Source organism: Balaenoptera acutorostrata, chromosome 14, assembly GCF_949987535.1.
Source record: "Balaenoptera acutorostrata chromosome 14, mBalAcu1.1, whole genome shotgun sequence".
Taxonomy (NCBI): Eukaryota; Metazoa; Chordata; class Mammalia; order Artiodactyla; family Balaenopteridae; genus Balaenoptera; species Balaenoptera acutorostrata.
Window position 1 is genome coordinate 81,537,222 of NC_080077.1, and position 27,945 is coordinate 81,565,166.

Sequence of the window (27,945 nt, forward strand, 5' to 3'; positions counted from 1 at the left end):
TGTTTGTTCTTTAATTCTTCTAAGTGTTTGTTCTTTAATTCTTCTAGGTCTTTGTTAAACATTTCTTGCATCTTCTCGGTCTTTGCCTCCATTATTTTTCCGAGGTCTTGGATCATCTTCACTATCATTATTCTGAATTCTTTTTTTGGAAGGTTGCCTATCTCTACTTCATTTAGTTGTTTTTCTGGGGTTTTATCTTGTTCCTTCATCTGGTACATAGCCCTCTGCCTTTTCATCTTGCCTGTCTTTCTGTGAATGTGGTTTTCCTTCCGCAGGCTTCAGGATTGTAGTTCTTCTTGCTTCTGCTATCTGCCCTCTGGTGGGTGAGGCTGTCTAAGAGGCTTGTGCAAGTTTCCTGATGGGAGGGACTGGTAAAATAAAATTTTCTTGGCAGAAAGCTAACCACCCTTAGTGTTATCAGATCTTTACTTGCTTCTCTAACGACTTACACTGACCAGCCCAGACTGTGTGTGATTTACAGTTCAAATAACGTTGATTTATATTCGTGATACATTTGAATGGAAACTTTTAATTATACGCACTTTAAAATGGAGACCAATTAAACTTTTGTCTGATGTTATCTTCTTAAAATAGCTAATGAGTATAATAGTCTCATGGAAGCTCTGTGCCTCCTCTGGGGAACCAAATGGACAGCTCCTCCACTGCCTCTATGGCAACTGCAGACCTCCTGAGGAGACACTGCCTGGAAGGAAGACAGAACTAGCATCTCAGTTGGACCAAGTTACAGTGGAGGGATCCTCCTTACTTTTCCTTGGTTTTCACGCATGGACTGTGCTTGAAGGCGAAGACTGTTGGGTCTGACATATGGGTAGTTACCATATGATAACCACTTGGGGAAGTGGGAGGTGGCTTTAAATACAGCATGAGTGTATAACTGCAGACATTTAGTGAATCACAGCTCTATGAGTGCAGCTTTTTTGTTGTAGTGAAAACTTGGAGGCAATATATATTACTAATCAGGGAAAGGAGGAATTTGAGTTGCTCTGACATCAAATTTGAAAAAGTAAATGACTATTTAATAAAACAATATATTAAATAAAAATAAATATATTACAAAAGTATCTACTTTGAGATTCTATTGGAAACATTAGAAGACTGTATTACAAGAGTTAACAATGGTCATCTGTGTTTGGATGAGTGTGACTTAAAATTTCTACAGTAAGTATGCATCATATTTAATAAGAAAAAAAGTTGAAGTTATTTAAAAATGTCTTGATGGATTAGTTCACATGACCAAATAGATAAGGAATATTCCATTTAGACCCAAAATTTAATAAGATATTCTCTGAAGATCATAATGCCAACATTGTGCTTGTGTATTTATAGCCTATGTTTGCTATAAAAGATTTAAAAGATTATCATATAGATTTGGTAGGAATTGTTTTACATTGTCCCAAATAAAACTATAATGTCTCTGTATTTTTAAACAAAACATTTCTTGGCTAGCATATGCATAGACATTTTGCTTTTCCAAAAATTCATTTGTTTTGTTTATTTTTTAAAAAATTTAAACAATCATGAACTTACAGAAAAGTGGAAAGTACAGTACAAAGACTGTCTTCCCCTGGAACCATTGGAGAGTGAGTTTCAAACCTGATTCCCATCATCCTTAATTCTTTAGTGTGAATTACCTACAAATAAAGATATTCTCCTATGTAACTGTGATACAAGCATCAAGATTAGAAAATTAACACTGATACATTACTACCATCGAATTCCCAGAACCCATTCAAGTTTCCCAGTTTTCCCAGCAGTGTCTTTTATAGCAAAAGGATTTGTTTCAAAATCACAATTGCTTTTAGTTATATCTATCTCTTTCATTTATTTCAGTCTGGAACATTTCCCCAGTCCTTCCTTGACACTTTTGAAGATTACAGGTCATTTATTTTGTGGAATGTCCCTCATTTTGGGTCTGTCTGATGTTTCCTCATGATTAGATCCAGGTTATGCACCTTTGGCAAAGCATTTTTTGTTTGTTTGTTTTTATGCTTGAGTTATATATGTATGTATATGTATATATGTAGATACATATATATGTATGTAAAATATGAACTTTAGTATGTCCTCCTTTTCATTCCTAATATTATTTTTAATTGAACTATATTTGACATATAATATTTTAATTTCATGAGTACAATATAATGATTCAACATTTGTATACATTGCAAAATAAGTCTAGTTACCATCTGTCACCATACAAAGCTAATACAATATTATTGACTGTATTCCTTATGCTGTACATTATATCCTCATGACTTATTTATTTTATAACTGGAAGTTTGTACCTCTTGATTCACTTCCCCCATTTCACGGCCTTTCAACCTCTCTCTGTCAACCACCACTCTATTTGCTGTATTTGTTAATCTGGGTTTTTGTTTGTTTGTTGGTATGTTTTGATTTTTAGATTCCACATATAAGTGAAATCATACGATATTTGTCTTTCTCTGTCTGACTTATTTCACTTAGCATAATACCCTCAAGGTCCATCCAGGTTGTGGCAAATGGCAAGATTTTCTTTTTTAAGGCTGAGTAGTATTCCATTTTAGGTGTGTACCACATCTTCTTTATCCATTCATCTACCAGTGGATACTTAAGTTGTTGCCATATCTTGGTTATTGTAAATAATACTTCAATGAACATAGGGGTGCATATGTCTTTCAAGTTAGTGTTTTTATTTTCTTTGGGTAAGTACCTAGAAGTGGAATTGCTGGATCATATGGTAGTTCTATTTTTAGTTTTTTAATGAACCTCCATACTATTCTCCATAGTGGCTGCACCAATTTACATCCCCAGCAACAGTACACAAGGGTTCCCTTTTCTCCACATTCTCACTAACACTTGTTATTTGTTGTTGTTGTTGTTGTTTTCCACAGGAGAAGGAAGGATTTATTTTGCTTGCAGCAAGTAAGGAGAACACTGGGGATATTTCCCAAAGCAGTGTCTTTTGTCGTTTTTTTGATAATAGCCATTCTGACCATTGTAAAATGATATCTCATTGTGGTTTTTATTTGCATTCCCCTGATGATTAGTGATTTTGAGCATCTTTTCATGTGCCTGTTGGCCATGGGTATGTCTTCTTTGGAAAAACGCCTTTTCAGATCCTCTGCCTATTTTATATTTGGATTTTTTTTGTTGTTATTGAGTTGTATGAGCTCTTTATCTATTTTGTATGTTAAACTTTTATTGGACGTATGATTTGCAAATATCTTCTCCTACTCAGTAGGTTGCCTTTTCGTTTTGTTGATGGTTTCCTATGCTGTGTAGGAGCTTTTTAATTTGATGTAGTCCATTTGCTTATTTTTGTTTTTGCTGCCCTTGCCTTTGGAGTCAGATTCAAGAAAGTATCTTTGAGACCAATATCAAGGAGCTTACTGCCTCTGTCTTCTTCTAGAAGTTTTATGGTTTCAGGTCTTACATTAAGTCTTTAATCCATTTTCAGTTAATTTTTGGGTATGGTGTAAGATAGTGGTCCAGTTTCATTCTTTTGCATATGGCTGTCCAGTTTTCCAAACACTGTTTATTGAAGAGACTGTCTTTCCCCCACTATATAGTCTTTCTTCACTAAATATTTGTTTTTAATGACCTCCAAAATCTTCTTTGATACCAGAATTGTAACTTTAGGGACACAAGAAGACTGTAACCTAAGCTTGGATTTCCATATTACTCCATCATTCGTAACTGTAACATCATTTTTTACCTTCATCCAGCCTATTTTGCTGCATGAATTGGTTAGGACATCTCACCATCAATTGCCCTTGTGGTCTGTCTCAGGGCTTCTCAACTTCAAAGCAATTGACATTTTGTGCTGGATAATTCTTTGTTGTGGAGGCTTGTCCTGTGTGTTGTAGGATGTTTATGCTTATGTATCCTTGGCTTCTACCCACAAGATACCAGTAGCACCTCCTACTCCAAGCTGTGACAACCAAAAATGTCTTTAGACATTGAAAAAATATCCCTTGAGGGATGAAATTGCCTCTGGTTGAGAACTCATGGTGTAGCTTGTTTCTTTAGCTGATCTGAACTCAATTGGTGTCCAAATCTTCTTGAAACAGAAATAGAATAGTTTAGGCAATTTCTTTTCTTCCAGTTGAGTTCCATTGTCTTTTAAATATAACCAGAACATTCTATCATATTCTAGCAATGACATTTTTCTAAATACTAAATATGACTAGTTCTAACTTAGTTTCCAGTGGGACCTTGGCAGGACAAGAGACTTGCTTGACATAAGTTGCCATTTTACTAGCAAGCACCAGCCTTGGTGAGCCCCTTACTTAAAAAATTCTTTGGTGTTTGTATCTCTTTAAATGTTGTTCATCTTTCAAAGTCTATTAAAAAAACAAAAACTGATACCTCACACTTTCCTTTGTAATAAATGGGACTTTATGATTCCTTCTCTTTGTTCCTTAAGGGCACTTACTGTTTGGTCTATACATTTTGGCAAGTAATTACTTTCCATTTCACACTTGATTTTATACCTTCTTGTTTGTTTGCTCATTTTCACCTTGTCGTTTTATATTCCTGTCTAATTGGAAACTCTTGAAGGCAGAGATATACCTCCTTTGTTTACCCTACAACCTTGACATATGGCTAGTCTATGTGGAGTGGATACTCAATAAATATGGGATTCAATTCAACTGGTTATGCTGGAAGTGGTTAAAAACTGAGTATTTTAGAATATGATGGATTCCCAGCAAGCTTACCCCTAGAAAATACAGAAAAGAAATTCACTAAAATATGTCAACTTTTCTAGTGTTTTATATCTGTTAGTCATTTGCCTTAGTATTCCCATGAAGCAAATGAAGGTATACCCATCTGCAATGAAAAGTGGGCTTACTGCATGTGAACTGTGTCATATGGCTACGGCTCTCACTCGAACTGTCCTACCTTGAGGAGTTCTTTCTTCCTTCACAGTTTTTTCATTTTGTGAACAAAAATGTGGCTAAGTGTCTCTCAACGATTTCAGAATGATGGGCTCTGGATATATGTCAACACTTGAAAGTTAACATAGCAATCAGCTGAATTTTTCTCTTAGTTGGTAAGTTTGGTTAGTTATAAGTAACATATTATGGGTTTCTTTTCAAAAGCAGTTTTTACCTTTCACCAAGTCCAGGATATTTATGTTTCATTTTTTGTTGACTATAGAAATGATAAAACATTTCTACACATTTTGACAAATATAGAGATCATGTAAAATTAAGTTGTTATCATGGCCAAATACTCAGAGGAACACAAAATATATTTTGCCAAAAAAAATTTATCTTGGGCTTAGTGAGAAAAAGGCATTTTACTAAAGTTAACTACAAACCAAGCACTTTAAAAAGATTGGAATAACTCTTAGTATTTTAATGAATTTAGAAGAAAGAACAGATATATTCTCCAAGATGGTATTTTTTGTTTAACTTGTCATGTGGCATTATGCAATCTTAAATGCAAACCAGTACTGTTATAAATATAGTAACTGCAGAAATATATTAGGCTTCCCTGGTGGCGCAGTGATTGAGAATCTGCCTGCCAGTGCAGGGGACACGGGTTCGATCCCTGGTTGGGGAAGATCCCACATGCAGCGGAGCAAATAAGCCCATGCACCACAACTACTGAGCCTATGCTCTAGAGCCTGTGAGCCACAACTACTGAGCCCGCGTGCTGAAACTACTGAAGCCCACGTGCCTAGAGCCTGTGCTCCGCAACAAGAGAAGCCACCACAATGAGAAGCCCACGCACCACAACGATAGAGCAGACCCCGCTCGCCGCAACTAGAGAAAGCCAGTGAGCAGCAGTGAGGACCCAACACAGCCAAAAATAAATACATAAAGTAAATAAATTTATAAAAAAAAAAAAAAGAAATACATCTCAGGCAGGCTTGGGCTTGGGCCTGTTGACCAGTGCTACACATGGAAAACTGACCTTCCACTCACCTCATCTTACAGTAAACTCAGAGAAACATGCCTGTCATCAATTATACCTGTACAGAGGTAGGTACTAATCTAAGTCTCCAAAACATACAGATTGGAAGAAACAGCACATTGCCAAGTTCAGTCTTTAGGCGATATTTTTACTTTTCTTTTCTCTACAATTATTCCAATATTTTCCTACCTTTCTATTTAAAGTTTATACCCTCAGGGAAGGGAGTGAAGGCAAGAGGTCATAAAACACCTTTAGAAATAGCAAATGGAAGCATCTTAAATGACCTCAGTAGAGCTGGGTACCTTTGTAGGTGCTGAAGACCAGGAAGGTTGGTGCTGTCACAGGGAGAGCTCTGGATGCCCTGCTCTGCACCATAGTCTTCAAGCTCCTCAATTCTTGTATTTTAACTTACATAAAGGAAGTTAAAGGGCCATAAATCCTTTGCTTGTCCTTGTTGAGATCTTTTTGAATAAATCATCTTCACATTTGGAGGCTGTTGTGGTGATTAAAATTTCTCGGAGAAACTGCTGTATTAAGACAGGGAAAATTCCTAAGATTCAGTTTCTACCTAAATCATATTTGGCTTTTATTTATTATAAATGGAAATGGCTTTGAAGAGAGGCTCCATTATTTTCCTTTAAATGTAATATAATAAACTCAGTGCTTCCATTTTAATTTTAAAAATTAACTTTCTACTTATTAGTTTTCTATTACTGTAAAGAAGTTTCTTTTTCTTAAAATTCTATTGAACATTTAGTCATTTTCATTTGAATTTTGCTTTCATTATTCATTTACTTGACACATGTTTTTAAGGACCTACAATGTTATATCATCAATAGGCACTTTGGCAAAGCAAATTCAGATATAGTCCTTCCTCAGGGATCTTCTATAAAGTTAAAAACAACAACAGCACATAATCTTCTCAAGTTTAGTCAGTTTGAAAGTAGGCAGACCTGATTTCAAATCCAGATTCTACCGACTGAAAAGGCCCTAAGCTCTAGTGTGCCCACAGTCTTCCCTGTATAGACCTTAATTAGAAAGGTAGGAAAATATTAAAACAGGTGATGAGAAAAGAAAGGTAAAAATTTGGCTAAGAGACTTTGAGATTTGGAAATGTGCCGTTTCTTTCAACCTCTATGGGGCTTGAGATTGGGTTTTTGGAAGAAGTAAGATTTATGATGCATTTTATATTTTGTCTCTCTGACCAATATATGTGTCGTGCAGATAATTTGATGCTTTCAGTTCTTTAAATATTTCTTCTTAAATAAATCCATTCAGTCCATTAACCATAGTTAATGTTTTCCCACTGGTTTTCATGTCAGAGCTAAAGCCCAATGTAGGCTAATGGGGAAGGAGAAAGAAAAATTAGTACATTCATGAATTATTCCTTGTTCTCACTTTAGACAAGTTAATTTTCCTTAAATTATCAGGTTCTGTCTTAATCATAGGCCACTTGTGGTTATCAAGAAATAAATGTTTGTATGTTTGGCCTTCATGGTTTTACATTTCATACTAAAAGCCAAATTCAACCCGTCCTTTAACACCCTATCACAAAACAGTCCATGTGGGAGCCAAAATTCTAAGAAAATGAATAATTCTTAAATTATAAAAATCTTCTCCCAATGGTTATTAAACTAAGACTTGAGAGGGACTATTTTGTTAAATTAACATTCACATGTTATAATTGCCTTAAGAAGATGACTCTTGTTTCCAGAGTAATCACATTACAAATGAAAGAGCACTTACATCACAGCATCCTGGGTGGGTAATTTAAACCTCATCCAAAAAACAGCCACAAAAAATAAAGCCCCACCCAAGATCACCTTTCTTTTTTTTTTTAAGACCAGAGGGTAAAGGGTATGGTGTGATGCAGTTTCTTTGGATTCTCTGGTACTGTGAATGAAAGGAAGAAATAACTTAAAGAAAGAAAGAAATAGCCTAGATTTTAATGAGTGTTGTTTTGTTCATTTCATCAGTTTAAAGCAACTTTGTTTACAGTTTATGATAATTTCATCACTTGTCTTCCAAATTTGTGACATATATTAAAAAGTTTATATGTTAAAAAATCATTTAAAATTTCCTTAGCAGTAGATTCCCCTTATTAAGAAATTAGAACTTAATAGATCAAACTGGAGTACCCCTTGATTATTCCCCTCTCCAATGCCTCTATCTTAGTCCTCTCTCTAGAAATAGTCACTATTAACAATGTAATGTATATGCTTCCAGACTTTTCTCCATGGCGTTGCCCATAGAAAAGATATCTATGTGTGTATGTATTTTAACATAAATGATGTATCCATTATTTCACTTAACAATATGGCTTAGACAATTTTTCATGTCAGTATTTACAGGTCCACCTCATTTTATCAATAGAAACTTGCAGCATGATCTTCCACAGAAAGGGTGCACAATTATTTATTTAGCCATTCCTGTTGTTACGAATACTTAGGTTGTTTTTGAACTTTTCACTGTTACAAACAACATTCCAGGGAAGATCCTTGTACTTGCTTCCTTGGGCAGGTGGCTCTCTGGGGGAGATATTAACAGTAGAATTTCGGAATGATGGGTTATGCAAAATCACCTCTTAATGGTTATCCTTGTACTTATATTCCCTCCAGCTAGGTAAGAGTTACTCATTGAATTTTAATTTCCTCTGTTAAAGTAAGACTGAGCAACAGTTTATATAAAGCTAGATACTTTTTTTTTTTTCCCCCCCTGGGGGACAGAGGACCCCAGGCCCTGAATTTTTTAAAAAAAATTAATTAATTAATTAATTTTTTTTGGCTGTGTTGGGTCCTCGTTGCTGTGCGAGGGCTTTCTCTAGTTGTGGCAAGCGGGGGCCACTCTTCATCGCGGTGCGCGGGCCTCTCACTATCGCGACCTCTCTTGTTGCAGAGCACAGGCTCCAGACGCGCAGGCTCAGTAGTTGTGGCTCACGGGCCCAGTTGCTCCACGGCATGTGGGATCTTCCCACACCAGGGCTCGAACCCGTGTCCCCTGCATTGGCAGGCAGATTCTCAACCACTGCGACACCAGGGAAGCCCAAAGCTAGATCATTTTTATTATTTCTTCTGTGAATTACCAATTTATATCCTTGGCCCATTTTTCAATTAGTTTGGGTTTTTTCTTTCTTTAAATGATTTATTAATTCTAACCCTTTTTTGTTCTTTATGTTGCTTGTCTTCTACCTTTTAAAGTGCTTTGGTCATTAAGGTGTTTTAAATTTTGATGTAGTCAAATTTATTATATTTTCTTTTACAACTTTTCCTTTTTTGCATATTATTTCAGATGGTTTCCTGACTCCAAGGTTGTACATATTTGCCTATATTTACTTCTAATAGTTTCATATATATATATATATATATATATATATATATATATATATATGGCTGAGTAATGTTTGTGTATATGTATATCTCCCACATCTTCTTAAGCCAATTATCTGTTGATGGACACTTAGGTTTCCTCCATGTCTTGGCTATTGGAAATAGTGTTGCTATGAATATTGGGGTGCATGTATCTTTTTTTTTCATCTTTTCTGAATATATGCCCAGGAGTGGGATTGCTGGATCATGAGGTAGCTCTATTTTTAGTTTTTTAAGGAACCTCCATACTGTTCTCCATAGTGGCTGCATCAATTTACATTCCCACCAACAGTGTACGAGGTTTCCCTTTTCTCCACATCCTCTCCAGCATTGTTTGTGGACTTTTTAATGATGGCCATTCTGATCGGTGTGAAGTGATACCTCATTGTAGTTTTGATTTGCATATCTCTAATAATTAGTGATGTTGAGCATCATTTCATGTGCCTGTTGGCCATCTGTATGTCTTCTTTGTAGAAATGCTTATTTAGATCTTTTGCCCATTTTTTGATTGGGTTATTTGTTTTTTCGATATTGTATGTGCTGTTTGTATATTTTGGATATTAATCCCTTGTCAGTTGCATCATTTGCAAATATTTTCTCCCATTAAATAGGTTGTTTGTCATTTTGCTGATGGTTTCCTTTGCTGTGCAAAAGCTTAACGTTTAATTAGGCCCCATTTGTTTATTTTTGCTTTTATTTCTTTTGCCTTGAGAGACTGAACTAAAAAATTTTGCTATGATTTATGTCTGAGAATGCTTTGCCTATATTATCTTCTAGGAGTTTTTTGGTGTCATGTCTTATATTTAGGTCTTGAAACCATTTTGAGTTTATTTTTGTATATGTGAGGGTGTGTTCTAATTTCATTCATTTACATGTTGCTGTCCAGCTTTCCCACCACCATTTGTTGAAGAGACTGTCTTTTCTTCACTATATATTCTTTCCTCCTTTGTCATAGATTAATTGAGCGTAGGTGTGTGCATTTATTTCTGGGATCTCTATTCTGTTCCATTGATTTACATGTCTGTTTTTGTGCCAATATAGGGTCTTTGTTCTTAATGAGTACACACGATAATAAATTCCTATTTGTACGTGGGTCTGTTTCTGAACTCTCTTCTGCTTATATTAAACAATAATACCTCATAGTTCTAATTACTATAGATTTCTAATATGCTTGACATCTATTAGACAGGTTGCTTTTCTTTGTATTTCTTTTTTAAAAAAAGGACTTTAGTTACTACTGTTCATCCAATCTTTTGTATAAATTTTAGAATTTCATAAAAATTATGGTTGTATTTTGAATAGGATTATGTTGAAATTATATATTTATTTGAAATAGAATTTACATTTTAAAAATATTGAGGTTTTCATCTATGAATGTGGTATATTTCTTCCCTTATTCAGGCTACTTTTTGGTTTTTTTAATTAAGTTTTGTAATTTTTTTCCATAGAGGCTTTAGTTATTTCTATTAAGTTTATTCTCAAGGACTTTATAATTTAATTTCTGTTGCTATTGGGAATGTGATTTTCCCCCCAATTACATTTTAAAAAGCATTGATGCCAGTAGTATAGAAACGTTGTTGATTTTTTTTTTTTTTGCACTGTGAGTTTTATTTGAAAACATTAAAACAGCCTGACGACTCATAATGAATTATAAAACTTTGATAGTTAAATTGTATTATCATTTATGAGGCTTTTATTCTTCATTATTTTGTAGACCTGAAAGAAACTTTGCATACTTGTGTTTTCTGTTCTCCATTTCAGAGGAAGATTGTGAAGAGAAGGTCTAAAATATTTATAAATCAAAACCCCACAGAGAAGTGAAATATAGAGAGAACAAAATCTGTACACAGCTGAGCATAGGTGTTTTTAGCTCATGTTTTGGATATGAAAACAATTTAACTCATGTCACATGAAACAAAAGCAGGTGCAGTAGTAAAGCTCAATCATGAAAACCCCAATCAATTATTTTTAGCATGCCTCTTAATTTTTCTTTCCCCTGGTTTCTTGTCTTCTGTGCCTGAGTCTTGAACAGGTAATCACTTGAGGGGGTACCGGCGATAAATGGGCCACGGAGGAAGTGTCAGCAAACACGAAAAAGCAAATCCCGCCATAACTATAAAGACAGTCCACCCGAACTGTTCAGCCACGTACCCGTAGACAAATCCAACTATTGCAGAAAAAAGAATAATTCCCTGAAACATCTGTTCAGCTAGCTTCTGGCCCTTGTAATCCATTTGTGTGGACAGGGAGCTCAGATGCTCCAACATGACTGGCTCAGGAGGGGGGCGGCGGAGCGAAGGCAGCCGGGACTCAGGGACAGTAGGGGCCGGGGTCAGCTCCTGCATACAGCTCTGTTGTTGATTTTTTTAACGCTGATTTTGCATCTTGCCATCTATATAATTGAACTTCCTTCTTAGTTATAGTAGTCTTTTATTTAAATACCTTTAATTTTCTAGGTAGATTGTCACGTCCTTTGTAATTAATGGTAGTTTGTCTCTTACTTTCCAATATTTATACCACCTATTATGGTTTTACTTATTTGATTCCATTGACTAGGATGTCCAGTTTGATACTGAACAGTAGTAGTAGTATTCGTGTTTTGTTACTGAGCTTAAAGGCAATATTTCCAGTAAGTCTCATGTTTGCTGTATTTTGCAGGTTCAGTAGATACCTTTGATCAAATTAAAGAAGCTTTGTTTTGTTCTTGGTTTTCATACACACACACATGCACACACACACACACACACACAATGTGCACGTGCAGACACACACACGACCATATATATAGCTCCACAGTTGAGTCTTTGGAGCATCACTGAAATTATTTTTCTCCTAAATCATGTGACTAAGTTAGTGAATTACATTGGTTGTTCATTATTAGAAAAATCTATCTTTGCATTCCTGGAATAAAACTTGCCTGATAATAATGCATTATTCTTTTGATGGATTGCTGAATTTACATTTCTAATATTTTATTTACCATTTTTGCATCCATGTTTGTGATATTGGTTTATACTTTTCTTTCGTTATGCAGTCTTATTTTGAATTTTTGGAAAGCTTATGACCCATACTTAAATAGGTTGGTAGCTTCTCATATTTTTCCATTCTTGTTTGTTTAAAATATGAATTTCTATTTTTTAAAGGGCTGGTAATAGTTGCCTACAAAATTTTGTGGGCTGGTAAATTTGGGTTGTATATTTGAATACTGTTTCTAGTTTTTTCTGCCTTTGTTGGATTGATTCAATTTTCTTCTACTTTTTTTCCTGATGGTGTAAAAATTATAAATTGTTTTTGTTTTTCTAGTAATTGCTATTGCTATTCAATTTTTAACACATGCAACTAAATATATTTTCTATTAATATTCAGAGTTTATCAGTGTCTCTCTACATTCATTGAACAAAATGAAATCTCTGTACACTTCAGTTTTACTCGAAGCATTTCCTTTCATTACCATTTCCCCCATGTTGGGATTATTTGGACTTTTGGTTCTACATTGTTATTTTAAAAATTATCATTGTTGTTTTAAAAAATCAACACAATTAGGATTAATAATGTAATTTAATGGATTTCTTTGTTCACCATTGCTTCCTTATTACTATATTTATTTTTATTTTAAATGGGATAATTATTTCAAAGAGTTATTATAAATGGTAAACTTACTGATTCCTTCATGTTTCATCTTCATACCTGAATGGTAGTTTAGTTAGGTATAAAATTATAGGTTTAACTTTTTTTTTTTCCTTGCTCCTTTTTTTTCATCATTAAGGAGATTCTCCGTAGACCATTTTTTTCTTTCCTAAAGATTTTAGGATTTGTTTCCATTATTCCTGGTTTTCTGAAATGTTAATATAATGCCTAGGTGTGAGTTTTAAAAATTTATCTTACTCAGCACTTGGTTAGTCCTTAAATTGTGACTAATGTATATATTACCTTCCTTCATTACTTCTAATATTTCTTTTAGTAACTCCATTAGATGGGTGATTGAATGTTTGGGTCTATTTTACATGATTTCTAACTTTCATTTTATACTTTATGTCCCTTCATCACTTTTTCTTGCATATTGGAAGAACTTCTTAGCTTAATATTCTGGTTAAGAAAGTTGTTCTTTGACCCTGTCCATTCTTTCACCCACTTATTGAGTACTCTATTTCAATGACCAAAATTTTAATAGTTGTTTATTTCTAAAAGATCATTTTCTATGGATTTAATATCTTCACAAATATCCCTATGGATATGAATTATACTTATTCTAAAGTCTTATTATAACTTCTTTATTAATTTTGATTCCTTGATGTAAGTTCTTCACTTTTTTAAAACAAAGAACTCTTATTTCTAATGCTTAATGATTCCTGAATGTTTGTTCCTGAAGCTGAGACTCATTGTTAGGCTGTCCATTCTATGTGTTCCTGCAGTTGCTTAGACACAGGGGCAGGATTTGCTGCTGGAAATCTGTATTTCAGTCTGTTTTCAAGAGCATGTAGGAGGGATAGGGCTGCCACTGGGCGGAGTGCCTCAGAGGCTAGCTTCTGGTAGGTGAGGGGATGTCTCCATCCTCTTGGGTAGCTGCAGCCACCCAGGGCATCTGGGATGCTGTTTTGCTTCTTTGACCCAAGTTCCCATACCCATTGCTTTCAGCTGAAGCAACAACTCTTGTTTCTGCTCTTTGACTCGACAAGTGGCCTGCATTGGTAGAGGGGGTGTGCACAGTTCAACCTTCTTGACTGCTTGTGCTGCTGTTCTCTAACAGTCACAGTCTGTTGTCCCAAACTCGCCACCCCCCTTGTCCTTGGTATTCATTCCTAACATTTTTGGCAACATTCTCCTATTCTTGTTGTAAGCTGCGGTTTTAAATCTTCATTCTAATCCCATCTGCTTTCTGTCTTCCAGTGTTTTCTCAAAGTTTATGGTCCTCCAAAGGTTGATACTGTTTTCCAGTTACATGGATTAAAAAAATCCTTTCTAAAACCTTAAGGGTTTGCAGTGAGAAGAGGAAGCTATAATCTATTCCCATTCTGCCACCTTGAAATGGAAACCAGAGTACTTTTTAAAACCTTAGGAGGATGTTTTAAAAATAAGTTTAACAGACCAGTTTTCAGGACTGCCATTTATGGTCTTGTGTGCTATTCACTGTATGAAGGCTCTGGCTGAGGAGGTAGATGAGAGCTGTCACTGAGCTCACTTCTTTTCACTGTACTGTGTTTACTTTCAGAGAAAAGGGGCCCTTTCCCCCAATGTACACAATGATGCCCTAATGGTCAGCAGTGGTGTGGCCATTGAGCTTTAAAATACATTATGTATGGTGATAGTTCCACGGGTATATACTTATGTCAAAACTCATCAAATTATTCACTTGAAATATGCACGGTTATTGTACAACAATTACAATACCTCAGTAAAGTTGTAAAATACAGTTAGAAAAGTAAATTATGTTATGCAAGTAGTGAAGTAGGTAGAATGTGCTATTGGATTTAGAGGATAAATTCTGAAGGTTTCATATTTTATAAATTGGTTAATATAATATCAAAGCTTTACGTTAGTTGACAAAGTACCAATAATTGTGAAAGAAGAGACATTCATGACACAGAAATGATAGTTAGCAAGCAATGCTAATTAATCGTTAGTCATCTTTTATGAGGGAAGAAAACAGTAGAGTTAACGACCTGCCTTGGGTATCTTAGGGAGACTCCTAGGTGGAGGCAGAAGGATGAACTAGGGCTGTGCTGTCCACCATAGGACCCACTAGCCACATGTGACTATTTAAATTTAAATTTATTAACATAAAATAAAATAAAAATTCAGTTCTTCAATTATTCTAGTTTCATTTCAAGTGCTCAAGTCCTTGTGACTAGTGGCTACTGTAACAGACAACACAGATAGAGACCATTTCTGTCATTGCAGAAAGCTCCATTGGACAGTACTGAGCTAGATAACCTCTTAATTTAGGTTCTTTCCATTCCAATAGTTTTATCTCTGTAGATTAGTATATTAGTATATCTATCTCTGTAGATTAGTATATTAGTATATTTATCTCTGTAGATTAGTCAGATTGTCTAAGGGGGAAATGGAGTATGGATACACACTGAGCGTAGAATAGGTACTGGGTGATTGATGACATTGTTGGTGGATGTATGTATGAATGAATACATGTATGAAGAGTAACAGTGAATTCCCACTATTTGATAAAGCATTGCATTCATTCATCCACTCATGAATTCAACAAATATTTATCAAATGTTTGCCATGTACTAGGTACTGCTTCAGCTTCTTGGGATATATGAGTAAACTAAATAGACAAAGATCACTTTCCTTGTGGAGTTTACATGCCAGGGTGGGGATGTATTACAAATAATAAGCATAATATGTAAGTAAATCATATCACAAGTTTTAAGGTGATAAATGTTATGAAAAATAAAATGTAAATAAAACATAAAACAGAGTAAGAGGAATCAGGAGTGCTGGGTGAGGATAGAGAAATAAGGATTATAATTTTAAGTAGGGTCATCAGGTTATGCCTCACTGAGCAGGTGACATTTGAATAAAGACTTGAAAGAAGTGGGGAGTAAGCCATGTGAATATCTGGGCAAAGAGCATTCTAGGCAGAGAGAACAGCAGGGCACAGACCTATGTTGGGGGCATGAGCGTCATGTTCAAGAAATAGCAAGATGAGTGGCTGGAGCAGAGTGAACAGGAGGGTAGCTGGAGAAGAGGTCTGAGAGGTAACATATGGACAGATCAATAGGGTCTTGTAGGCCATTGTAAGAGCTTTGATTATGACTCCAAGAGGGTTTGGAGCGGAGAAGGGACATGATCTGACTGAAGTTTTAAAAGGTTCAGTGTAGCTTCTGTGTCAAGAAGACACTGCAGTGGTACAAGGACAGAAGCAGGAAGACCAGTTGGAAGCTGTCGCAATATCCAGGGCAGAAACTGATGGCAGCTGGCTCTAGGGTGGTAGTGGTGAGAAGTGGTCAGACCCTGATGTATTGTTTAAGTACAATGATAAATATCTGGATGAATTAGAAGTGGATGTTAGAGAAAGGGAGTGGCAGTTAGGATACCAGAGTTTTCACCTGAGCCACTAGAATGATGGAGCTGCCATTCACAGAGCTAGGGAAGGCTGAGGAGGAGCAGCTTAAGGGAAAGATTAGGAATTGAGCTTTAGACATCCTGGATTTAGGATGTCTGCTAAAGCAGCTGAATAGGCTGCTGGATAAGCAGGTCCAGATTTGGGCGAACAATCAGGGAGGGACATAGTGTTATTGATAAGTAAGGAAATATATTCTCTGTTAATGAACTAACGCAAATTTTTGTACGTCAGAAGGTGAGAGTTGGCTGGCTGTGAGGTGGGACAAAAATGTCATCATTTTGTTCTTAGCAAGAGCTAGGAGAAGACCTGTCCATAAATTTTGCTTTGCAAATATTCACAAAATATCCAGGCATTAATTTTGGCTTTAAAAAAGGGAGTGTTTCCGTGCAGGCAGGGATGTACCCTCTCGGGCACAGGGGTTTTCTGTGATTTTTGCAGAAAGCACTTCAGCGTTTTTTGTTAATATTGATGCCATGTTAGGACATATGCTGGTATTTTTTTCCTCCCGGCCCCATAATATTTTTAGCTGTTAAACCCAAATTACTGTACTTTAAATATATTTTATTTATCACTGCAGCATAAATAATTTCTTTTTAAGTAATAGGGAAGAAAGCCTTGCTATTAATTTAAAAGAATGAACTAACTAAATGTAAGTATTTGAGCATCAGGCCTGAGTCCTATAAAAACAAGTTAATCAAAATCGTGGAGCTTTATAATCTTCAAAGGATGACATCAAGGGTCTGATGTCTTGGATTCTTAAGGGCAGACATGGAACAGTCCAACATCTATGCCAGAATGACCTCTATGAAGCATAATATTTCCTTTTAAATATTTAGACATCAAGATAGTTTTCTGTGGTTTTAATTGATAAAACATGGATTAGGGAAAAAAACCCACAGAAGTACAGCAATTTTTTCAGCTGTCCTCCTCTTTCTCTACCTTGCTTTTATCTCCTGTTAAATAAAGGCTCACCAGTCCTAATGTGAACAACTCAGTTAACACCTTCTTTCAGAAATGTGACCATTTATAGACATCTCTGGATAAGGAAATAAAGTGATAAGGAAAAGTTCATCAACTCTGAGCTAGAGTCATGAAATCTAAAGGAATTAATATGAATAAACTAAGATAAGAAACATTAGATAGTTTATTCTGGGTTTAGCTATGTTGCTTCCATAATGCTTTTCCTAATATTTCTATTTGGTTAAGACTCGTATTTTTGGCTGTTTTCTAGATCAAATATATCATAGTGGCCCATGTTATGCACAAGGATTCTTGTTTTATGATACCCAGAAAACTGTTTAAGTTTTGGTAGTTTCAGAAGAATCATGAGTTAACATAGAGAACTCTCATTCAGATAGTTTATTTTCAGCTGATTTGCTTTCTTAATTGCATAATCCCAAACTAGATATTTATGTGAAAAAAATATATATATATATATTTACTAAGTTTATCCTCGAGCATAATTAGCTAGTTCTTTTTCTTTCTCTTTAGCCTCACCCTAACCCCACTCCCAATACCCACACACCCTGTAACCAGTTAGGTTATAAGAGAACACAATAAGTCAATGATTAGTTGCTTATTCTGCATACTGGATGCTAAGAGCCAGGAAGTGTTTATGTGGAATAAATGAAATTCCTCCTTTCCGTGAGATCGCATCTTAGGGGAAGGACGTATGGTGCATGTAGGGGGCACAACAGTGCGCTTGAGCTGTGTGCTGAAGGCAGCAGTTCTAAGACATGCACATGCCCCTGGACAGGTGCTTAATGCAGACACTCAGCCTTAAGGCCCTTTGCTCATAGGTATGTCCGCATCTCATCAATCTCACTTGTTTACTCCCTACCATGAATTAAATATTTCGACTGGACAATTCTCACATATAATGTGCTCTTTTTTTTGTTTTTTGGCCACGCCACGGGACATGTGGGATCTTAGTTCCCCGACCAGGGATCGAACCCGCATCCCCAGCAGTGGAGGCATGGAGTCTTACCCACTGGACCACCACGGAAGTCCCACAATGTGCTCATTTTTTATTCTGTTGCCACTGTGAAGCTCTTACGTACATAGGAGGTCATATGACAATGGAAAATAACCAAATATCTGAGGAGCCACCGTCTTTAACCCTCCCCCACCCTGTAACCCCCTCTCCTGAAGCCTCCTACCTCCACCTAGATGGCTCTTGGGCCACTGTGGTCCTGATGGAGGTGGTGGCAAAGAGGAGATGCTACAGAGATGCCTAGAAAGGAAGAACGAGTAAAGGGGTGGTGGTTACTTGCATGGAAGTCCCACCTCTGCACCCCAGACAGCTGTGGGATGACAGGAGAGTGAAAAGAGAGCCTGGGTAGTAAGCTTGGCTTGCGTTTGAAAGAGAATTTTCTAGAGTTTAGAGTGAGTGCAGAAGGGGATTGTTTTAAGCAGTTGCTGTGCATAGCTATATATGTCCATGGCTATTGATATGTGTATGGACATATACACATGTGTACATGTGTTTGTACATATATGATTTAATTGATAAAGATTTTATCTTATTTTCAATTATTTTTGTTATTGGCAGAATTTATGCTAAGTCGGTACACGCCAGGATGGGCAAACTGATTGTTTATAGCTGCTGTCTGTTCTAACTGAGTCAGTGTGCTCCCGTTTGGCTGGTGACCCTGCCTTTGCCGCTGTGCGGCCCCTCCACTGAGATCCTCTGGGCCTCCCTACAATCCAGAAACTAAAGCATTCAAACTTACGCCGCAGGCGGCCTCAAAACCTCACTTCAGCATGGCAGCTGGCATCATTCTGATTGGTTGTTAAATATTTCAAACATCACTTCTGATTGTAATGTATCTGGAGCTGGACCCTAAAGAAATGAGATATTCAGACAGAGCAGGTCCCTGTGGGCTTCACCTTGGCAGGGGGAGAAAGAGAAGTGATGGGAAGGATTGTACCAAATACGGGGTGTGAACAAGGAAACTGAGGATGTAGGCAGAGAGGTAAAGATGCACTGCTGGGAAAGGACACTGCCAACAACTCACTCATGTCCTGGTTGCCTCTGGAGCTGCCACACCTTTGCACAAGCCACTGTCCCCTACCCCCCACCCCCACCCCACACCCGGAAAGTTCTTGCCTTCTGTCATCCCACCTGATCCCTCACATCCTGTCCTCTCTTCCACTGAGCATGTGTGTCACACGCACACGCTTCACACTTGCTAACGTGGTGCTCGGTACGAATTCTGGAGTGTTTGTTTTCCAGTGTGTATGTCCAGGCACCTTAGTGCATAGAATCTGGAGATTACCTCATTTCACGCCCTTACTTTGAAAATCAGAGAATAAAAGTGGTCCAGAGAAATTAAATAATTGCCCATGTCCCTTGGATCTGGGATCAAAGTCTAGTCCAGACATGACCCCCTTACTATACCATGTGTCTCAAGTTGCAAGTTTCCTGAGGGAAATGATATCCCAATCAGGACAAATTTCTCAGTTGGTTCTGTGCTTTAAGAACAATTGACGTAGCTTTTCTCTTCACCCTATGAACGCTTGGAAAAATAGTCATAACATTGTGTTGAGTAAAAAACCCCATATGATTCCTTTAAAATATGTATGTAAACAATTTTAAGCAAAGGAGAAATTCTAGGTCCAAGTCAATAAATATTCTTCTATGATGTCAGGTAAGGCAGTAAAAGAATGGACTCTGGAACCCAGCTGCAATATTACACAAAGTATTTAACTTCTCTGTGTCTCAGCTTCCTCACCTGTGTAATCGGAATGATAATGGTACCACTTCATAAGGTAGTTCTGATGATCATGCAAGATGATTTAGCTTAGAGCAATGCCTAGCACATAGTAGGGCTGTATGTGTTAACTATTGTTATTATTATAATTTTTGGTGGGTTGAAGTTCTCTACAAACCAGATTCAAAGAGTAGGAGAGACTTGATTTATTGGAATTAGATTTGTTGAGATGACTGTAACAAAGTGAAAGGTCAGATAGAAAGGAAGGTCTGTGGCGGGGTGGCAGGGGGGTGTTTACAGTAAACACTGCATGAGTTATATACCCAACATCTTGGCCGCAGAAAAACTTGAACGTACTAAATATTTCTTCATAAATCAGCTTGTTTGGACCAGTTCTATTTTTATCAACATGTCTTATCTCTCTTACAAAAAAATCATGTCCACCAAAGCTGGAAAATTAAAAAGCTAACAAGTATTCTAATTCAACAGATTTTTTTTTTAAACATGCCGAAAAGCTCGGTCTTTTATACTGACTTTTGGCCATATTGCTTTCGTTATCTTCTGAGATGAGGTGTATAGAAACATAGTTATTTTCTGGGGCTCACAATGGAATCTCAGAAATAGGGGATGAATTCTCAATTCTAAAAGAACTTTTCACCTGGGTATTAAGTCAAGCCTTACTGGAAAATGAAAATCATTATCAATAATTCTGATAATTATTTCCCTCTAAGATAACTGAAATTCTAAGGTATTTGCTTTGTAAAATAATTTATTGACACTAAATTCGCAACTATAGAAATGATTTAATATCTAACATTACTCCTAGACAAAATTCAGCTGTTTGCTTAGGACATGATAGATTTTCCTCAAAGTAACATTGTTTCTTTTTTAAAATATATAAATGTACATAAAATGATCTTAAGTCATTCAAAAAGGTGTTTAGGAGCTGAGTGCCTTTAGAATGACAGAAAGGTGACTTTCTCCAAAAGGTATTAAATTCTGGGGAAAGTGTCTCCATCTCTTTAAAATCTTCATATATTTGCTGAGACAGCAAAGAGGTATTGATGGGTCTAGATGGCTTATATTCCTTGAGGAAGGTTATAGTTGTGGAGATTGCAACAAACCCTTGTGGTTCTTAGCAAAGAATCCTTAGACATGCTCTAATCTATGGGGCTGTGGAGATTTTCTACTGTCTTTTAGGTCCAGAGCCACTGGCAGAAGCAATTCTGGGGACTCCTAGTCATAGGACCACTGCCATCTCTACTGGCTGTGTTGGGGCCCAAGTGTCCCAAATAAGATGAAAATTAGAGCCAGGAGTCAGTAGCATTTCCTTCCTCAAAATAACATTTGATTGGAGTTACTTATAATCAACTTACTTGAAGTGATTAATGTAAAACTTTAGGAAAGTTGGCTTCCAGAAAACGCATAAGTGTCTGAGGATTCTGACAATTATCTTCTAATTCTCTCGGGAATGCAAAGTGTGTGGGTAACCTAAATATTAGGAGACAGGAACCCTCTGACAATTGGAAGGCTGCAGTTAAAATGCATCCCTGTTAAAATCAGTGGGTCAAAAAAGCAACTGGAAATTATGTGTCCATAAGGGAATGTGGACGTTAGTATAAATAACAATGGCAGAGTGGGTGTTCCAAGAGGATTTTAAAAAGCAGTCGGTTCAGAAGTTAGTTGTACCAGGCCTGGAAAGGACAACAATAATGGCAAAGTTTTAAAACTTCCTTTTGAAAGTTTGACAGTGAGCTGAGGGGATGGGAAGGAAGTGAGAAACTCTTTCCCCAAATCTCCAATAGGATATGCCCTTCCTAAATTCATTTTTATGTTTCAGGTAAAAATTCTTTTAGTAAGATGAGTATTTCTTTAGTTAGATGATGTGGTTAAAGCAATTATTCCTCTTCAGACCTGCCAAAAATTCATACTAATAGTTAATAACATGCTGAATGAATATTTTAAAAACTGCATTTGAGAAAACTCAACTCATAACTTAAGAAAAATTTTCAGTAAGCAGTGGCAGGGAATCATCACAGACACTCACAGAAGAGAAGCAATAAAAATTGGTCTGTCACCTAGAGGGGTGGGATAGGGAGGGTGGGAGGGAGACGCAAGAGGGAGGAGATATGGGGATACATGTATATGTATAGCTGATTCACTTTGTTATAAAGCAGAAACTAACACACCATTGTAAAGCAATTATACTCCAATAAAGATGTTAAAAAAAAAAATTGGTCTGTTAAAATAAAACCAAGCAGGATCAGAGACAGTGTATAGTGTCATTAGATTCTTAGCTCATTAGATTATCTTGGCTAGCTCTATACTTAGATGAGCCATGCTGCTTTGCTTTGGGGCCTCCAGGCAAACCTTATGTGGTAAGAGTTGAGGTCTGAATACATTTTCAGTACACCGCTTCGTGTAATTTCTTTTGACATTTGGCCATCCCCCAAATAATCTCTAGTACGTTTCATCAATGCCTTCATTTTCCTTTTGTAATACTTAATAACTTCTTTGGGTTGCTTTCTATTTAAGCAACTTCCCCACATCCAAGAGCAGGGAAATCCTTGAAAAAGGAAAGTTTAGCTCTCTTAAAGACTCAGACAATGTATCTTTGTAGGTCAAAGAAAATGTGAGGGGGGGTGGGGTAGACATCATCGTAACTCATTCCAAGCCAGCGTTTTCACTCATCTTTTCCTTTCCTATAAATAAAATTAAGTTTGGGGGAAAAGATTTAGAAAAATATTTGAACAAAAATTTTGTCCCAAGCCCTATACCTCCTCTTCCTCCCAGCCAGAGGCCACCCAGGGACTTGATTGATGTTCTCTATTGGAGAAGTCTGAAGGAATACACTTGGATAGCTTAAGTGTATCTGCTTTAGTAGGTAACATTTCTGGGCCACACAGAAATGCAACTAGTTTTCTGGGTGTGCCTCCAAGTTGACCAACTTGGAAAGTAATTAGCGGTGAGGCTTAGAGAATGCTACTTTGACTCCTCTGGGTCTTCTGTTCCTCTCTAACTAAAATAAGAGGGCAGATTAGATGTTCTCAAAGGTGATTCTAAATGAGGATCTTTCAAGTTTGACACTGCTGCCGTTTCGGACTGGATGATTGTTTGTTGCGGTGGGCTGTGCTATGCACTGTAGGATGTTTAGCAGCAACCCTGGCCTTTACCCATGCCAGTAACATCTTCCCTAGTCTTAACACCCAAAATTGTCTCCAGACTTTGCCAAATGTCCCCTCTGGATAGATTGTCAGATAAAAATACAGGATGCTAGTTAAATTTGAATATCAGATAAAGAATGAATAATTTTAAAATATGTTTGGGGTTTCCCTGGTGGCGCAGTGGTTGAGAATCTGCCTGCCAATGCAGGGGACACGGGTTCGAGCCCTGGTCCGGGAAGATCCCACACGCCGTGGAGCAACTAAGCCCGTGCGCCACAACTACTGAGCCTGCGTGTCACAACTACTGAAGCCCGCGTGCCTAGAGCCCGTGCTCCGCAACAAGGGAAGCCACCACAGTGAGAAATCCACGCACCACAAGGAAGTGTAGCCCCTGCTCGCCGCAACTACAGAAAGCCCGCATGCAGCAACGAAGACCCAACGCAAAGATAAAATAAATAAGTAAATAAATTTAAAAACAAAAAAGGAAAAGACATGAGAGCATGCATTTAAAAAAATATATGTTTGTCTGAAATGTTGAATGGGACATATTTATATTAAAAACTTATTTTGATCATGTTGAAGAATATGTTCTGACCTGGTAAATACCAGAATGTTCAAGCCATTGGTCCCTGGAATCAGATCTGGATTCAAACCCATCTCTTCTCAGCTTTGTGTCTAGGGCAATCTGTTTAAATTCTCTAAGCCCCAGTTCATACCTACCTTTTAAAGTTGTTGTGGGGATTAAATAAATTATTTTTCATGAAGCGCTTATTTGAAAAAACCTTTTTTTTGTTCTTTATCTAAAATTCAAATTTAACTAAGCATTCAGTATTTTCATTTGCTGAGTCTGACAACTGTATCCGGGGAGCAAAATCACTTCCCCCCTCCTCTCATTGAAAATCTCTGTTCTAGTAAAAAACTTAATGAAGATGTGGTTCTATTCTCCCTGAAGTTTTCTGGATTAATTATAGGGATAGGCCAGACATCTGTTAGATTAGATTTTTGGAAGTGTCCCTATTTAGTTAATCTTGCGTTCATAGAAATATCTTTTCTAAAAAAGAATATTTTTCAACATTGTTAAGATAGGGATGTCAGACAGTGACCATTCCTTTTGATCCCTGTTGATTTTCCTCTGGGAAGACTAACTGTATGCCAAGGGCATTGTCAAAATGGGGGTGGGGGGAGAGAGAGAGAGAGAGGGAGAGAGAGAGAGGGAGGGAGGGGAGAGAAGGAGGGAAGGAGGAGAGAATATGAATATGAGAGAGAGAGAGAAAGATTTTGTCTGAATTAGATATTTTTTAAAAGTACCAGTGTAGAAGTAGACGCCATGTGAGAAGTTATAACTTTGTTAAACTTATTTTGAATTCCATACGGGAGTAAGGTGAAGGATAATCTTGTCAGTGCTGAGGGCATGTGGAGTTTTTAACCCTCTTCTGCTTTGGGGACATTTCCCCCTACATCAGCCATAACCGGAAGTGGAGGCATTGCCCCCAGAACCTGACTCCTTCTCTTTTCTACTCCAAGCTCTTGAGGAGTTGTATGGAGAGAGCAGGGTACTGTAATGAAGTGTGCTTGTGGGGAAAGAGATGATCAAATGAAACAGAGGTTTAAGTACATGTCTTTGTATTGTGCCAAACTTGAGACACTGCTTTTTCAACTTGAGCCCAACTCATTTCACCAATTTAGGATTCTGGCAATTTTTTTCATCGGGATTTCCCATCTTCATGAAAGCAGGGGGAGTTGCAGATGCAGCATAAAAATGAGGGAAGTTGGAACTGGTGAGCCATGGCAGTGATAACTGTAAGCCCGAGTGCTTGTTGGTACTGAAGAGTAAAGTGTATTTTGTCACTGTTATCGATAGAGATTTTTTTTCAGTGCGTACAATAGGCATGGGATCAAACATGGAAGGACATGCTGAACAGCATAAAATTGCTCCTCTCTTTTACAGACTTCCAAGTCATTTAGGAAAAGAACACATGCAGACAGAGAAAAGGTAGAAAAAGAAAACAAAATATATGCTAAATGCCAAAAGATTGTTCATACGTTTGGTGTTGTACGAGTTGAGAAGCGGAGATTCCACTTTATTCTCGTACACCCTCAGCAGTACTGACATTTTGGGCTGTAGAAGTCTTTGTCTTGGGGGCTGACCAAAGCATTATAGGATGTTTAACAGCATCCCTGGCCCTTACTCATAGAAGCCCATTGTGATCATCAAAAATGTCCCCAGGCATTGCCAAATGTCCCCTGGGGAGGAAAAATTGCCCTGGCTGGGAACCACTGGTCTAGTAGCGTGTGGGAAAGCTTCCTAAAAGAGAGAGCGTTTGAGCTGGGCTGGGAGGATGGGTAAGGTTTTGAAAGAAAAAGGTAGTGACGGAGGAGAGCATTTCAGGTGAGGGAGATGGCGTGAATAAAGATGCCAAGGTGGAAAATCAAGAGTCAGTTTGGAGTATAGTAGGCAGATGAGTTTAATTAGAGTACTTGTCCCTGTGGGAAATAGAACATATTTTTTTTTATTTTAATGCTTAATTTATAGCTCTGGTTCCCTTTTTTGTTATCTGTTTTGTTTTTTGTTTTTTTAAATTTTATTTATTTTTGGCTGTGTTGGGTCTTCGTTGCTGTGCAAGGGCTTTCTCTAGTTGCGGCAAGCGGGGGCCACTCTCCATCACGGTGCGTGGGCCTCTCACTATCGCGGCCTCTCTTGTTGAGGAGCACAGGCTCCAGACGCGCAGGCTCAGTAGTTGTGGCTCACGGGCCTAGTTGCTCCGCAGCACGTGGGATCTTCCCAGACCAGGACTCGAACCTGTGTCCCCTGAATTAGCAGGCAGATTCTCAACCACTGCGCCACCAGGGAAGCCCTAGAACATATTTTAAGAACAAAACATATTTAGTGATTCTGCCTATGCCCACTGCACCTGAAACTGTCTTGACCTTAGTAGCTGTTCAGTAATTAATTGGTGATTTGATGTGAGAAGTAATCTGTATCAAGATAAAAAAAGTCTTGAGTGAAAGTCTAAAAGATTTAAACTTTTTTTTTTTTTTCTGGTGGGCAATGGACAGCCCTTGAATGTTCTTTGAGCAGGAATGACATAATCTTGAGAAAGTCAAGCTGTTCTGGAGTCAGTTTTCTCATTGGCGAGATAAAGGAGTTGGAATTGAGTGTAGTAATAGCAACCAGCTTTACAAAAACCTTTCTGCTTCAAATTGATGAAACACCTTTGCCTACATTTTCTAATTTGGTTGCCTCCCCAAATCCAATATTAACTACAGAAAATTTTTCTTCTCTAGTTATTTTTCTTCCCAACTAACACTGGTGCTCAGACATGGCAGTGGAAATGGGCTTTGAGTACATTTCATGCTAAGAAAAAAACTCCCACAGTTTTATTTTCTTCACCCCTCAAGATGTGATGTCATTAGCGGGCCCGGGCGGCTGGTTCACCTCATAGGCAAGATTAAGTTGAGCAGCGCTCTGTCCTTGGCAGGGAGGAGCATGAACCTGGGCTCCTTTCTGCGTCTGGGATCAGGGTTGAAGGCATTTCCTTGTGCCCCCTCAGATGAATAAGTGGCACTGTAGAAGCCTTAAAAGAGCTGTCTGTCATATGAATTTGGCATTTACCCTCCACAATCTCTTGAAAGTCTGTTTGTGGTGCCACAGGATGAGTCGTTGACCACTCGGTTCTTTCCATTCCCAAAGAGGCCAGACAGTTTTCTCTCTAATGTTCCCACACCCCAGGTGCTCTTTTTATTTACCGCAGGATCTGATCTTGTCCTGTGGAGAAACTGCATCATTTACTGTTATGAGGTAATACACAGCTCAGCTTTCTCTGTCCCCAACCCCCCCAAACAAACTTCTCTTGTTCCTTGGGTTTCTCAACGTCTGACTGATGTTAGGACAAAGATGAGAATAAATTAGTTGAACCAACAAAAATGGGATTTGGGTAATTAGGAGAAAACACAGCTATGGCTAAAAATGGTTTCTATTAATTCCAAACATTGACAAGCAAAAGAGTATCAATGTGTTCTAGATCTGGTCATCAGGAAATCAGGCTTATGGTAGAAGTGTTTCTCATGAGAAGAAAAAACATTAGGCTTCATGGAATTCAATTAAATTTCTTGAGTTGAGTCCGTCATTTCAGTCGGGAGCCTTCCACACAGTTGTTCGTTGCTATTACTATTTGTGGTAGGCAGAACGGCCCTCCCAGAGATGTCTACACCTTAAGCCCTGGCTCCAGTGAATGTGTTATGTTATAAGGCAAAAGAGACTTTGCAGATGTAGTTAAGGTTATGGGCCTTAAGTTGGGGAGATTATCTTGGATCATTCAGGTGAACATAACCTAATCCCATGCATCTTTAAAAGCAGAGAATTTTTTTTCCAACTGGAGGCAAGAGATGCAGCAAAAGAAGTCAGAGAAGGTCCAAGTGTGAGAAAGATTCAATGCACTGCTACTGGTACTGAGATGTAGGGAGCCATGTGCAAGAATCAAAGAGGGGCCTCTACGTGGTAAGGCCTCCCAGTGGACACCCAGCAAAGAAACAGGGACCCCAGTCCTACCACTTCAAGAAACTGGATTCTGCCAACCACCTGAATACGTTTGGAAGTGGATCCTTTCCCGGAACTTCCAGTAAGGAGTACAGCCATGCCGAAACCTCGATTTTATTCTTGCGAGACTCTAAACAGAAGACCCATCTGAACTACA

General features: G+C 37.6%; 1 protein-coding gene and 1 pseudogene across 3 annotated transcripts in view; one reads left to right on the forward strand and one right to left on the reverse strand.

The window, feature by feature from the left end:
* Positions 1 to 27,945, forward strand: part of FILIP1 (filamin A interacting protein 1) — a 200,625-nt gene that overhangs the window by 22,550 nt on the left and 150,130 nt on the right. The window lies entirely within an intron of this gene.
* LOC103018435 (signal peptidase complex subunit 1-like) lies at positions 10,885 to 11,638 on the reverse strand (annotated as a pseudogene).